This window comes from Nycticebus coucang, chromosome 16 (genome assembly GCF_027406575.1).
Source record: "Nycticebus coucang isolate mNycCou1 chromosome 16, mNycCou1.pri, whole genome shotgun sequence".
Taxonomy (NCBI): Eukaryota; Metazoa; Chordata; class Mammalia; order Primates; family Lorisidae; genus Nycticebus; species Nycticebus coucang.
In genome coordinates, this window is record NC_069795.1 from 63,856,329 (window position 1) to 63,871,656 (window position 15,328).

The 15,328-nt window shown below is 36.4% G+C and overlaps 1 protein-coding gene across 7 annotated transcripts in view; it reads right to left on the reverse strand.

Moving 5' to 3' along the window:
- The window catches only part of ZBTB20 (zinc finger and BTB domain containing 20), an 838,943-nt gene that overhangs the window by 379,341 nt on the left and 444,274 nt on the right, over positions 1 to 15,328 (reverse strand). For 6 of the 7 annotated variants that reach the window (XM_053565344.1, XM_053565346.1, XM_053565343.1 and 3 more), the window contains one exon: positions 4,542 to 4,589. The gene's annotated coding sequence lies outside the window, so the exon portion shown is untranslated. Of the gene's footprint in view, positions 1 to 4,541; positions 4,590 to 5,100; positions 5,178 to 15,328 lie in introns of those variants that run through there. The other variant, XM_053565349.1, reaches the window with a different exon arrangement.

The following is a 15,328-nucleotide window of genomic DNA, read 5'->3' on the forward strand; positions in this document are numbered from 1 at the left end:
GGCCAAGCACAGGGAAATGCACACCAAGAGGCAAGCACTGTTAATAATGATAAAAATAAGCAGTATGGCTATTATGATGATGGGACCTGGGCGATTCACTTGGGTGTAATATAGTGTAACACATAAGCTAAAAAAAATATAGACAAACTTCTCTTTAAAAGGCAGTTTATACTCCAGGTTCATATGGCATGAGGCACAGGATCCAGTGTCACATGTAAGAAAAGATCTGAAGACAGATTCATATCTTTATCTTAGCTGTTGTGTTGTAAGATCAATCTTAAATAACTATGAAAAAGGATAGTTGTTTTAAAATATTAATATTATGGGTTATGTCAGAATATCCTTGCAACTTTAAAATAGGAGAGTGGCTAGTTTCTGCCTATATTTCCTGGTGATTCCCGCCTTAGTCAAGCCATCAGACAACTTTCTAACCTTCTGCCGACATTCTAATGATGGTGATGCCAGGGTAAAGGAGAAACAGAAATGATCTGAAGATCATGAGGCTGAGGGGGAAAAAAAGAAATAAAAGGAGAAAAAGAGTTTGTATTGTTTACACCATGCAGTCTGGAAAATTTTACAGATGCTCTGTTTGCTTGGGATAGTTTATTGCTTGTGTTATTACTTTCTTTTTTTCCATGTGCTTTGCTCAACAAGCTTTGGCTGAAAATATTTTGTATATGTCCATACTGTAAACCCTCATATTTTTCTAGAGATTTAGTGTGATGGAGAAACTCTTTTTTTCTTCCCCAAGGGTTAGGCACATCAATATTCCAGCTACTCACTTTTGAGGCCAATGGAAAATGTGCTTCTAAGATTAAATAGACCTGAGTAACACATAAATTCAGTTTATACTGAAGCAGTATGCTGCATAGTTACTCACACCTTGAATTCTGATGAGAGTAATTAATACACCTGTTGGACAACACATTGTTACAGGACAGTCACTGGCCTACAATTCAAAGACAGTGAGGCACACAAAATCCCAGATGCAGGTTCTCTATCGGCAGCCTAATTTGGATAGAGCATGCATGTCTGTGGAGTGTTTTGTGTAAAAGGATCTAGGCTAGCCATGGAAAGCTGGCTCATAGAGGGTTTTTTTTTTGAGACAGAGTCTCACTATGTCACCCTCAGAAGAGTGCTTTCGCGTCACAGCTCACAGCAACCTCCAACTCATGGGCTTAAGCAATTCTCTTGCCTCAGCCTCCCAAGTGGCTGGGACTACAGGTGCCCGCCACAATACCCGGCTATTTTTTTGTTTCAGTTGTTTAGCTGGCCTGAGCGGGTTTTGAACCTGCCACCCTCGATGTAGGTGGCTGTTGCCATAACCACTGTGCTACAGGCGCCGAGCCACTCACAGAGGTTTCTTTAAAGTGTTCTTAGACTAAACTAGAGCAATATCTATAGACACATAGAGAAATAGAGAACACCCTTTGTTCTACAACGTATAATCTCCTTCCCTCCAGTGTTTTTAACAGAAGAATCAGATGCTTACTATAAACTTCCCCCCTTCTCAGACTTCCTGAATGCCCCATATACTTATTACACATTTTCCATTTCTACCAATAAACCTTAAGAACTGAAAACTTTAAAATTCAGTGTTATATTTGATTTTTGTAGATTTGCCGTATTTATCATCTAGTATGGTTGGCTGCAGCTTGACTGGAGTTCTAAGTAGTCAAGGACTACATTTTCCTTTCATCTTGGATAAAGGATTGTACACAACACATATATCTATCCAATAATGAGTATAATTAATGCTGTTAATGCTGCATAGAGTTGGCATGCAAATTATCATTCTAAATTTGAGTAAATGGGGAAGGGGTGGGAGGGATAGCAGGGGATAGTAGGGGGACCACAACTATGGAGCACATTGCAAGTACAAGTTGGTTCTATCATGTGTAGAACACTAATGTCCTAATGCTATAATTGGGTAAATGAGATGAAAGCTATGCTGATTAGTATGATGTAAGCACTCCAATTTGTACAAATAATCAACACACTGAAATGGGCATAAATGTATTTATGATCTATGTACAAAAGACTTTATAAAAAAATAAAATTATATATAAAAATAAAAAATAAAATAAAAATTATAACATCTAAAAAAAAAATAAACTTGATTAAAGTAAAAAAGTGCCTAACAAAACATTACTCCCCTGAAGAAACCTAGCCAGATCTGTGAAATGTTTCTCCAGTCAACCAAATTGCCTTTTGGCTGACAGATGTGCCTAAGAATAGAATGAAATCACTGATGAGATTTTTATGATCAATTGTTATATATTAGAAAATAGCTTGTCAGGATGCTAAGAAGCAAAATACTGCTATAACACCTATACAAGGATTAGAACTATTTATCTAAATGTTTTTAACCTTAACATGTAAAAATCTCCTGAAATATGAATGTATTAAATGCTATAATGTCTGGGGTTTGCTTCAAAATAACATAGTGAGAAAATGATAGGCCAGGAGTTAACCATTGTACAAGCTGGATGATGGATAAATGGGAGTTCATTGTAGTAATCTATGTTCATGACTTAAAAGTTTTTAATAATAAAAATTAAAAGATATATATACTTATTTGAACTTTTATTCATTTATTATTTATTGACTGTTTCATTAACTGGTTATGAAAGATATTACAGAGACACAAAAAATAGATAACAATAAAAGTAGTTCTCTCATTGGACATTTAAGCTAAATGAGCTCTTTCTCTTCTGGAAAAGTACATTTTGATTTAAAATGTTTATGAGGACTATGTAATTACACGCAAAATTCTTATGTTAAATTTTGAAAGCAGGACACAAAATTATATAGAAAGTAGGATAACAGCATGCTTAAAAGATATATCCTCAGGGGAAAATGATAGTAAGGAAATATATCAAATGGTTATTAATGACTGGATTTAAATTATAGAAATAATTACTTTAATTTTTCTTCATTTTACTCCTATGTATTTTTCCAAATTATTTTTAATGAGCATGTATCATTTTTAAATGAAAATAAATATTTATTCATTAGTAGAAAAGATGTGCTCTCCTTTCCCAAGGAGTTTTTCATTTACTAAAACAGAGAAACCACGTGGCCTTACCCTGCTAGTTTAAATCTTTACATCTAGAAGTGAAATACACCCACAGGAAAAGGAACGTCAGTACAGATTTTATCTGATCATAGAAACATAAAGAGCTTTCTGTGTGCTGGATAGAAATAGGGGAGGAACTGGCTTCTTGGCAAGCCAGCAAGGGTGTGAAATTCAGGCTTTTTTTGTGATGAGATCACCTTGTGATAAATTCAAAGGGAGCAACAAATTCATACTACCAAATAAGCCTGTCCCTTAAGCTCCTGAGGCTTACAAAGTAGAGTTTCTTTCCCGGCTGCATAACGACAAAGTGTGGCAGTAGGAATGAGGAGGGGGGTGTTTACAATCCTAAAGGCTCCTGCCTAGGATGAGAAACGACAACGCAGTTACTACTACGGATTATGTGCAATGATTACAGAAAGTCCCTGTTAGAAAGCTATCTTATTAGTCTAAGAGATTATTTACCTCATTTTATACACATTCATATAAAGCAAAGTCAAGAGAGTCACTTTTAGAGGTTTGGATGGATAGGATGTCCATGACTAAATGGAGCTGGATGGAGCCAGGCAGAGCACAGACAGATGCCAGGCGCGTCACCCTGTCACCCTGCCCATCTCCTTTCCAGGGCATTTACCAGTGCATTTCAATGCAGGCCGACCTCTAGCAAACTCAGCTTGATGATGTTCCACCCGTACACCTTCAGTCCTGACCTGAACCCATCTCTCAGCCATGGAAATATCAAGAATTTTAGAAGGTCGCAATACCAACCTTTTTGAAACTTTATACATTCTCACTAAAAGACACAGATAAAACTTCAAACTTATATTCATTTGGAGTCCTGGTCTTGGTCCTCTTACTTAACTGGTAAGGAAGGGTGGCCTTATTCATAACTCTACAAGGTATTTTCCCCTTCTGTTTGTGAGTGTACGCAAAGCGGTCATGTCTGATTTTAAAATTGATCCAAATAAAGCAAACTGTATTTCAAATTTACAAAATATCACAAAATACTAATTGATAGTTATTAATATCACAAAGTATGCCTGGAGGGTTTTGTGTTTATTTGCTTAACGCCAAGACATTCTGTGTCCTACGTGGAAAATACCAGTGTGTAACTCCACCCCATCACCCTTTGCAACTACTCAGGAGTTTCCTATAGAAATCATGTATCTCCGAAGAGTCTTCCACCCCTGTTAGCAAAGTCATTCTAAAGTGTGAAATCTATGATAACAGGTTCTGGAGATCACGTTTCTTGTCTTTCTAAAGGATGGTTTTTCAAATGAACAAACAGGATAGGAAAGATGTACCCTTTACCAATAAAAATATGTTTTGTTAAAATTTAGTACTCTGGGTGGTAGACCCATATCTGTTAGGTCTAATTTTTTTCTCAGATTTGTAGAAATATATTTGACTTCTTTACATCTCAATATTTTGAACTGCCATTTTAAAGATTATGAAGGCTACTTACCGGACAGCAATGTTGTGATGAATATCCAGTTAGTGACGATGAAACATTCTGAAATGAAAAAAAGTACTTTTAAATGCCAGGTAATAATTTTACTAAATGTATGACTAACGGCAATTATAGAAAATAACCTATTTGCTCCCTAACTATGCGACACTGACTTAGTGACACTATATAAAAAGTACAAGATGCTTGCTTTGAGAATGAAAATACAACTGTACACAGAGAAAATAGCATTTGTGACTGCCTGCGTGTTTAACTAAGGGCTCTAACCAGTTGCAACCAGTTATGAATGACTTGCTGCCCATTTCTGCAACTCACTGAAACTTGTGTTGAGAAAGTTATGTTTTATGGTTAATTATCCATGGTCTGTTTTAAAAAATAAATCAAATCATTGTAAACCACCAGGATTTGCAGCTCCATTTGAACTTTACTGTAATTTTGATTAAACATTTTATAAATAAAAACAAACTGGTTTCTCCTTGTTTTTACTTGTTTGTTACTTATGTTATAGATCTAAATATTGTGGCAATGGTGGGAGAACAAGCTATGGATTATTTACCCCGGGTTTCATGAGTTGTGAGTTACTGGCCTTATCCTCCTTTATGAATATAAATAAATGTATAGTATTATGTTTCCAGTCCTGTAAGAAATGGAACGAGTGAATTGAAAGCTTTTAAACAAAAACCTTTTATGCTAAGTCACAGAACAACAAAACAAACCTCAAAATTAACATTTAAAAAGCTTCTACTAGGAAGCAACAAAATCTCCATATATTATATAATCTGCACATTAAGAACTGCTTGCCTAATAAGCAGTTGTCTATCAAAAATTCTACAAGCTTTTCTTTTTGATGCCTTTAAAATTTAGAAGTCACGGATGTTTTCCCAGAGATCATTCCCACTCTCAACACCACCCTCTCAATGAAAATGACCAGCATGATTGACTTAAGCCAAAACTAATTTAGAAAAATCAAGAACTCATGTAGTTAAAGTAATAAAACATTATATAAAAGAACTCTATAAATTATTTTCCAGAGTTACCATTCTAAGACCTATATAAATAAAAGAAGTCCAAAAATAATTGTCCAGAGAAATGAGAAATGCCAAGATTCAAAGGATATTGTGGCAGAGCACAGGAGTATATTTGAGAGTTAGAGTCATTTAAGTACCTAACATACTTGCATATGAAAGTTAATGAGGATCACCAAAGTAGCTTGCCAAAAATTGTTTTTTACATGACCCAATGGTCTGAGCAGTTCTGACCACTAAAAAGGACCTCTAGATGTAAAATTGCCTTCTGAATTTTTCTCCTCTTATAAAGACAGAGAGAGGATAAAAAGGGCTTGATCACAAAAAGGGGTAACATGTCCCACTAGAGCCTGAAGAGCTTTGTATCTAATTTCTTCTTATTCCTTTATTATTTTCATGGCTCACTGCTTACCTGCATAAGAACCATGAAGGAATGGTCACAGCAGGTTCCTCACCAACTCATCAAAACATGAAAAATATTTATGGAGCCACTTCTATGTGCCAGATATAACTGGAGTAAATCTGCTTGAAAAGGTAAGTCAGTGACTGAGGTTCTTGCTGCAACATTAAAAATACCTACTACCACTGCCAATAGCAACAAGATGAGAAGCTAATTGAAACAGTTGTGGAGAACTTATAGAAAATTAGAAAATGTTTAAGAGTGCTCCTAGCTTCTTGCATGCCTTGATAATAGGAAGTTTAAGCCTCTCAGAAGTTCCTAAACCTGGTTCCTATGTTACAAAACAAAAACAGAAACAAAAACAAGAAGTAGCCTACATGTTCCTAGGCTGGCACACCTTGGACTTTGAAAGATCAATCCTGCCCTAGTACGGTTCAGGGAGGGGGAAACCTACCTACCAAGATGAAAATGGAAGCTATTCTGACAAAGGGAGGCAAGGAAAAAGATCAAAGACCTTCTCCGCTACTTCTTTTATAACCAGATGCCTCCAACTATTTTTGACAGCCAAGAAAATGCTAATTCTCCTACTTTTAGGGCTCTAAGTTTTCTTTTAAATCCAGGCAATCTATTTGAAAATCAGGGTACTCAAAATGACTTCCTGTGTGCAGAACGACGTATCAAAAATAAGAACTTGGTTACAGATTATTGATCATGTTAAAATTACATTATAAAGAACTCGCTTTATATGGTGTAGACTTTTTTTTGAAAATCAAGTAACTATATAAAAATGCATATTGAAATTCAGACTCAGCAATAATATATATAGAGGGACATGTAGCAAAATACCCATGAGACTATGACTTCCTGGTCTTAAGACTAGAATATTTTGGTGAATTTTCACTATTTTTCTGTAAACAAGTCTATCCTCACTATAGATTCTGTTAAGCAAAAAAAAAAAAAACAAAAAACTGAAAGAAAATATATTTATAAAATGCCTTAAATATGTATACTAGTTTAGTCATTATTAATATTAAGACAACAAAAGATGCCCCATGTCATCATTAATAAAGAGATGTGATAATCCCAATGATCTTGATTGCTCAGTTGTTACAACAGAGAACCATATATTCATTTTTCTATAAAATAAATTCTAAATTGCAATAGTTAAAACATGAGACAATGTTAAACAAATTATAAAATACCCTTAATCCACTAGAAAAAAATTAAAGGAAAAATTCATGTCATCACTTCAATAAAATCAAATGAACCAATTTCTTATGGCTTTAACATCCTAAGAAATGTGCTCATCCAAAATACAAGGAGATGAAGTGCTTCAGTAGTGCCTGCTCACACAATGACGATCATATCCATCCTCTCTCCCACCCATCTTCCATCTTTTCTGTTTGCATTAAAAATAATCAGAACTACTACCACTACCATTGCCTTTCTCATGCCTAAATTAATTTCTCCTTTGCTAACAGTGCCTAGCCATGTGCATTCTCATTTTCTATCCATTATATAAGCCGTTTGATCGGCAGAAACTAAAAAGGGAGAACACCACAAAGAGCCAAATCTCTCCACCCTCCCTTATCTGACAAATGCCTAGTTCCCAAAGGACATCGGTTAGTTCACTGAAACAAAATGTAACAGGGAAGAAACACTGATAAATTACATGCAAATCTTACTAGGTTCTCTTTTAAACAGGGAAGGAGTTTCTATAATGGAAATACCGGGTATGTGGATAAAGGGTGAAAAGCTAAGGGAGAAAGAGAGAAAGAAAAACTATTTATTATACAGTTGAGGGATTAAGAAAGGCAGTACAATGAACCCAAAGACCCAAAGGTGTTCCAAGAAGTAGTCTGACAGAAAGTTCCAAATGAGAATTCAGAAGCTATGCGTTCTTAAGTAAAATGGTTGTTTAGTTGATGAATAACATATAGTTTGAATTAACTACATCTGTTGTATCACCTAGATGTTTCTCTTTCATTAAAACTTTGGGGTTGAATGTGCTTTGTCAAAAGAAAAAAAATTAAACTTTATATAGCCATCATAGTAAAAAAAAAAAGGAAGATGGGTTTATGTAACTGGCTTTTTACATAAATAAGACATGAGGATACCTTTCAAGTGAAAACATACAAACATAGACACTCATACACATCTTCCTGTCCTCGATCTATTTTAAAATTCATTTTGTACTTCACATGTTTGGGGGTTTCATAAAATAAATTAAAACTAAGTAAAAACACCTCAGAATAAGTGTAGTCTTCTATTACCTGGAAAATTCACTGCATCAAATAGGGTCACAAAGACCTGTGTAAAGCCAGTGAAGGCACGGACAATTATGGGACATTTTGCTGCTGCCTAGGGAAACTAGCAATGGCCAAGGATGTTAACTAACTCTCTTCTAAGCAGTCTGAGAAAAGGGAAAAAAAAACTGTAAGTTTCCCCATCTGTTATTTCCTTTTTTTTTCTTGGCTGTGGAAAAGTAAAATTATGCAAGAGCTTTTGAATGTAAAGGCTGTGTGTGCTTTTTCCCTTTTTGTCTCTGTGTACCGGTTATGTGGTGTTGCGTAACTGAGCCCGGAGTAGGCGGTTAGAGTTTACTATTGATTTACACTGTGCCATCTAATGAATTCAGCACGCTAAAAAGAAAGGAGCTGGAAGGGGAGGGAGTAAAAAGAGAAAGAGAACAGGGAGAGAGAAAAGGAGACATGAAGAGGGGGGAGACAGCTTACTTAGAGAAACGATTCTAAGGCCTGGAATAGGTTCATTTTTATTTCCTTTAGCTCTGACTTTTGGTTACATCTCAGGTTTCAGAAATGGACTAGAGCGAGTGACCCCAATAATCCAACCCTTTTTCTAATGAGGATTACTGTCCGGTGAATGTCTGTAAGTACTAATGTGTCAAATTACTTGAAAGCAATTCCACTAAACTGTCAGACTTCCCCATATGTACCTATTGATCATTTTCTCTACACAGTTGTAAATCCGTGTCTGTGATAGCCAATGCTATGGTCTAAGTAGTTTACCTAATCACAAATATTATTTGAAAGATACAAAGGATTATCATCAGGGCAAAGAGAATGTATTCTATTTTACTCATCTTCTTTAAAAATACATAAGGAACACCTTCAGATCTTTAAACGGGTCACTGTTGTATTTCAGATACATGAAGTTATGACAACAATTATCTGGCTGAACAAAACAGCCCAATATAGGATAATGAAACAGAAATGGGCAAAGTGAGGAAGGACCCTAAACTGATGAATAATACTTATAAAAGAAATTTAAATAATTTCTTATATCTATGGAAAGCCTTTCACTTGTGATTGGGTTTATTATGGACACTGCTAGTTTTTCAAGGATACTCAGTGTGTCCCAGGCCATAAAGCAAGGGTTACATTGACTGTGCTGATAGGTACAGAACCTTACTGTACCTGAGTGCCCTCGTATGGCTGAGAACAACCACTAAGATAAGAAAAAGTTCTCTTTATTCAGCAACCAGTTAGAGAGCTGAGCGGGAACTTGTTTCCTTCTGGAATGTATATTTGCAAATGATGACTGGGATAAATCCCAGGAGATTATTCAAAGGAAATAAGAGTTTGGGTTTCATTTCTGATCACCCAATCACTTTCTCTTTTCACCCAGTTTAGCCTAGGAAATATTAAGATGCCTATCACAGCCACTTGTCACACAGTTTTAATGACCAATGGCAGTGTGTGTCCAGTTGAATAGCTAGCACTTAACAGTGTTTGGCACATTCCCTATACTCAACAAATATTTGTTGAGACTATAAAATGATCATGGGATACACATCTCTGTTGGAAAATAGCACTAGAGAAACCTCAAAGAATATATTCTAATGTTCAAAATCTTAGATTGTACTACTTTTAAAAAATTTTTGGTGAGATAGTGTACTGCTCTGTCACTCAGCCTGGAGTGGCATGACCTGATCACAGCTCATTGCAATCTCTACCTCCCAGGCTCAAGCAATCTTTCTGGCTCAGTCTCTCAAGTGCTAGGACAACAGGACAGGTGTATACCACCACACCCGACTAAGTCTTCTTATTTTTTGTAGGGACAAGGTCTTGCTGTGTCGCCCTCAGGTTGGTTTCAAACCCATGGGCTCAAGTGATCCTCCTAGGTTGGTCTCCTAAACTACTGACATTATAGATGTAAGTCACTAAGCACAGCCTTATATGCTCTATCATTTTTATGCAGACAAAATAATACTATAAAAGAAATATCAGACAATTTTTTTAGGGGTCAGATGACTTCAGTCCATTATATTAGGAAAAAGCATAACAAGAATTACAATACTGATAATGTTGGCAATGTTTTCTATTCATTTCCACCAGCCATTTTGGACTATTTTCATTACTGTCTTAGGCACAAAAAAGTCTATTTTAATTTCCATGACACATTCTAAAGGAAAAGTCATGGGATATCAAAATAATTCATCTTTTAAAAAACACTGAGAAGAATGTAGCTATTTAGTAATGAGAGAGAATCTAGCTTTTTGTTAAAGGGCAAGGCAGGTTGAGTTTTGATTAGGTTATGCAAATTTAAATTAATATAAGGGCAACCAAGAATGTACTTATTTCCATTTTCTTGGTTAAACAGAGTTTTTTTATCCAAAATAAATAGTGGATTAGAAATTCAGAAATGCCATCTTTTAGTTAATTGGAAAATAAAACTAAGGGACAAAGAATTGAAGGCCCCGTGTGGTGCCTCATAACTGTAGTTCTAGCATTTTGGGAGGCCAAGGCAACAGAACACTTGAGGACAGGAGTTCAAAATCAGCTTGAGCAACATAAGAAGACCCTGTCTCTATAAGAAATGAAAAAATTGGGTGGTGCAGTGGGCTCAGTCGGTAGGGTCCTGGCCCCATATACCAAAGGTGGCGGGTTTAAACCCGACCAGCCAAACTGCAATAAAAATATAGCCTGGCATTCTACCGGGCACCTGTAGTCCCAGGTACTCAGGAGGCTGAGGCAAGAGAATCGCCTAAGCCCAGGAGTTGGAGGTTGCTGTGAGCTGTGTGATGCCACTGCACTCTACCAAGGATGATAAAGCGAGACTCATTCTCCACAAAAAAAAAAAAAAAAAGAAGAAGAAGAAAAGAAAAGAAATGGAAAAATTATCCAGATGTGGTATCTGCCTTCAGCCCAGCTGCTCAGGAGGATGATGCAGGAGTGATCTGTGGTGATGGCACTGCATTCTAGCCAGGGTGACAGAGCAAAACTCTGGCTCCAAAAATAAAATAAAATAAATAAATAAACCAAAATTAAATGGTGATCGCTCAAAAATTGCAGTTGAAGATTCAACTAAAAGCATGTTAGCAACAGAAGCTATACTATATCGTTATAAATGGAGCTATTGCCTTGTTAATTCTCCAGAACAAAGCATGCACATTTCGGTCATCCTCAAAAAGTTGTTTTTTAACTTTGGCCATCCAATTAATGCAATCAAACTCAACAATGTCCTCCAACACGAGGACTGGGCATCCTGGCAATATGTCACCAAGAAAGATTATCCCACGTGCCTTTTGATTTCATGAACTCTTAAGGGTGGATGAAAACTTGCCTATCCTATTCATTTTATATATGAAGATTCTGAGGCTCAGAATTAACTTTCTCAAAGGTATAGATTTTGAGACAGAGCTGGGACTAGTATCTAAAACTCAAATAGTTCATTTCAAAATAGTTCATTTACCCACAGCATAGACTAAATCAAAGTTGTATACATTGAATCTTATTTTAAATGCCATAGGGAAAGATTTCGAAGGATTCTTTCGTAAGACAAGGAATCCTTACCTTATAAAATGTTCACCTCAAATCTTACACTTAATTTTTTATCTTAAATTGAGTCTAATGTTTAAAGCCTTGCTTCTCTTCTTTCTATTTCTTAATTTTAAATCTCTAGATGAGTCTTCTCCTCCTGTCCTCTTACTTCTACTGTGTTTAGTTCATATATTCTTTTTTTTATTTCAAATTCTTCCTTTTTTCTCACATTTCATATGCTTATCCAAATCTTATTTATTTCTCTTCTTCATAGAAATCATGTTTTTTTTTCAAGTGCTTTGATAGCCTCAGAAATTATAAAGGAAGAAAAAAGTGTAAATTTAGTATCATACAATATATAGGCCTTTGATTTATACTTAAGTTTAAAAAATGCAGTAAGAGTTGACAAATTGAAGGTAAACTACTGCTGTAGGCTTGTCTCTAGAAAGTCACAGCTGTTTAGTTTTTTGTATTATCAGTATGGAAACTGCCAAAGTACCTCATCAAAGACAGAGAGGAAAAGATCCTGACCTCCAGATCAGTCATTTTCCTCTATACCAGATCATCTCTTTTCCCTTTTCTTTATTTCCATTCCACAGATAACAAATAATTGAGACTGATTATGACACAGTAGGAGGAGATCCAGACAAATCCCAGTGGCTTAATGTGGTTTTGTATGATACGGGTCAGACTCTCCCAATTCCAAAAAAAGTCAGAAAGAGTTGCACACTCAAATTGCAGTTACACAGAATATGAGTCTGAAGAGGTTAAAAGAAAAGAGTACTCAGACATGAAAAAGAGGTCTCTGGATTGTAGGGATATTGCTGCCAGAATCATTGTAATTAAGACTCTGTCATTGTTTCCATTATAAACCTTACTCTTATGGGGTTTATAAACCAGCTAAAATGATCAGCTCTAGACTGAATTGCAGCTCCAAATATCTTAGAGTGGGAGGTTTCTTTCTTTCCCACCTCCTAGTTCTTAAAAAAGAAAACATACAGCAACTATTCAATAATTTCAATGACAGTTGTATCCTGACCCTTTCCCTTTAAAGAATGGTGCGAATCAACAAGTTTAACCTACATGAGCCAACATCAGCAGCATCCACTGTGGAGCAGAGGACATTACCCTCGTATATGAATGGGCAATAAAAGGATCTCCTATTATTTTAAAAGGCTTAATGTACAGCAGTCCATTCCACTTGATCAATGTCAATAGGATTTCAGCAACGCTTTGTTGAAAAGTCTCCCACTCCTGTTTGCTAACTCCATTTTTGTAGAAATCATTACAATTATAGGAGACATGAATTTCTGATGACTTCCTTAGATTTCTTTCCTCATAAGCTCATTCTCGGGGGGCGGGGGTATTAGATAATTAATAGTTTTAAAAATCCTTTGATTCCTTTTCTCTAGCATTGTCTTCGTGGCTAGTGGTTATGGTATAATGCCATGCCACAAGTGATCACAGAGGAGGAAATAACAGGCATACATTAAAATTAACAGGCCACGGGCAGCGCCTGTGGCTCAAGGAGTAGGGCGCCGGTCCCATATGCCAGAGGTGGTGGGTTCAAACCCAGCCCTGGCCAAAAACCAAAAAAAAAAAAATAATAAAAATAAAATAAAATAAAATAAAATTAACAGGCCAGAGGAAGGTAGTACTTACTGAGTATATATTATGTGCCACGTTTCATTAATATTATTTCATTTTATACAAACTTACTGTCAAGTAGCATTGGCATATGTTTTATACATCAGCAAGATAGAGAACTGTTAGCTAACCTATTACAAAGTTGTGAAATGACGTCTGAATCAGGGTTTGTTTGATGCCTAGACCCGTAAGTACCACAGTGCACTGCAATGTCAGGAGCAGAACATGAAGCCCCCTACCAAAAAATAATCTCCATGTTAACGATGAGAGCCACCTCATCATCCACGTCGGAGTTGGGATGACTCCTCAAAAGACACAGGTTCTTGCTTTGCTCTCAGTTCTGATAAATCTCTGTTTGTTCAAATGCAAATATCCAAGTGATTATTTGGAAAATATTCATAAAAGTTCCTTTAAACATTTATAGTAGATAAAAGTTTTAAACATGTGATGCATAAAAAATCAAATGATTAACACCACATTTCAACCTTCATGTGCATGTCTACGTATGTACACACATATACCCAGACATATTTTTTTTTTGTCTTTGCCAAAATGTCTGGTAATTACTATGAAAGAATTTGACAAAAGCTAAACAGTCAATATGATAAGCCAGAGGAAAAGGAAACAAATAAAGAAGAAGAAAAGAGGAGTGTGTGTGTACATTTAACTTTCTTCAGAACCTTTGATCCTAAGATGATTTCTTGAGCTAGATAGGTCATAGTGCTTTAGTCTAAATTGTATGTGTGTGTGTGTGTGTGTAAAAATAAAGGATTTTTACTATGTTAATTTTGCAAAGGATTATTTTTCCCAAGTCATCATTTTATGCGGATATATTATTTTATAATACTCTTTTTTTTTTTTAATTGAGACAGAGTCTCACTCTGTTGCCCTTGGTAGAGTGCCATGGCCTCACAGCTCACAGCAACCTCCAGCTCTTGGGCTTAGGCGATCCTCTTGCCTCAGCCTCCCGAGTAGCTGGGACTACAGGTGCCCACCACAATGCCTGGCTATTTTTTGTTGCAGTTTGACCAGGGCCGGGTTTGAACCCGCCACCCTCGGTATATGGGGCCGGTGCCCTACTCACTGAGCCACAGGCGCCACCCTTTATAATACTCCTTAATAAATACTTGTTCGAGATGACATTAGAGCTCATCAGGTAAATAATAGCAGTTTTAAAAGACTAAAGTCTGAAGCACTGTAGAATTTAACAAAGTTACACATTGCTAGGAAGTATTCTTTAAAAGTAGTTTATAAAATGGAAAGTACCCAGACATGGATGTCTCTGTTTTTCATATAACATGGCTAGATGCTCTCCAGACATCCCTGGTATATTCCATGTTATTCACACGATGCAGTCAGTGTTTGGGGATGACTTTTCTACAACTGCGTGTGTGCGCGCACACGTGTGTGTGTGTGTGTGTGTGTGTGATGTGCTATGCTTTTCAAGACCACTGAGATACTTTCAAAACAATATTTTTAAAAATCCTAGCCTTGTGAACTTAACATCAAAGTAAATGAAGCCAAACAGATTTGCTAGAAGAATGAACAGTTATTTGAGAGCCACCAATGGAGTCCTCAGCATTTAGAGTCCTTATTGCTTTGCCCTTCCCTCCTTTCCTTCCTCAAGTCTAACCTGACTGGGAGCAGAAAGGAAGAAGCTCCTTCCTTTAGAAGACTCCTGATTTAGAAGACACACCCAAGAGAGACCCAGCACGCACCCCAGACCCTCATCTCCCACCCCTCTAAGGAAAAGCAATGTTTCACTAAACAACAGGAAAAGAAACAGCAGCAAGTTTCACAGTTTTGCAGTATTCGGCAAAAGCAGGCTTTGCATCTGCGTATTTCCAGGTATTTCTTCAAAGTTTAGCTTCTCTAGATGTCCTTACTACAAAACCGAAGAGATGAGATCTGTTAGGGAAACAGATGAGG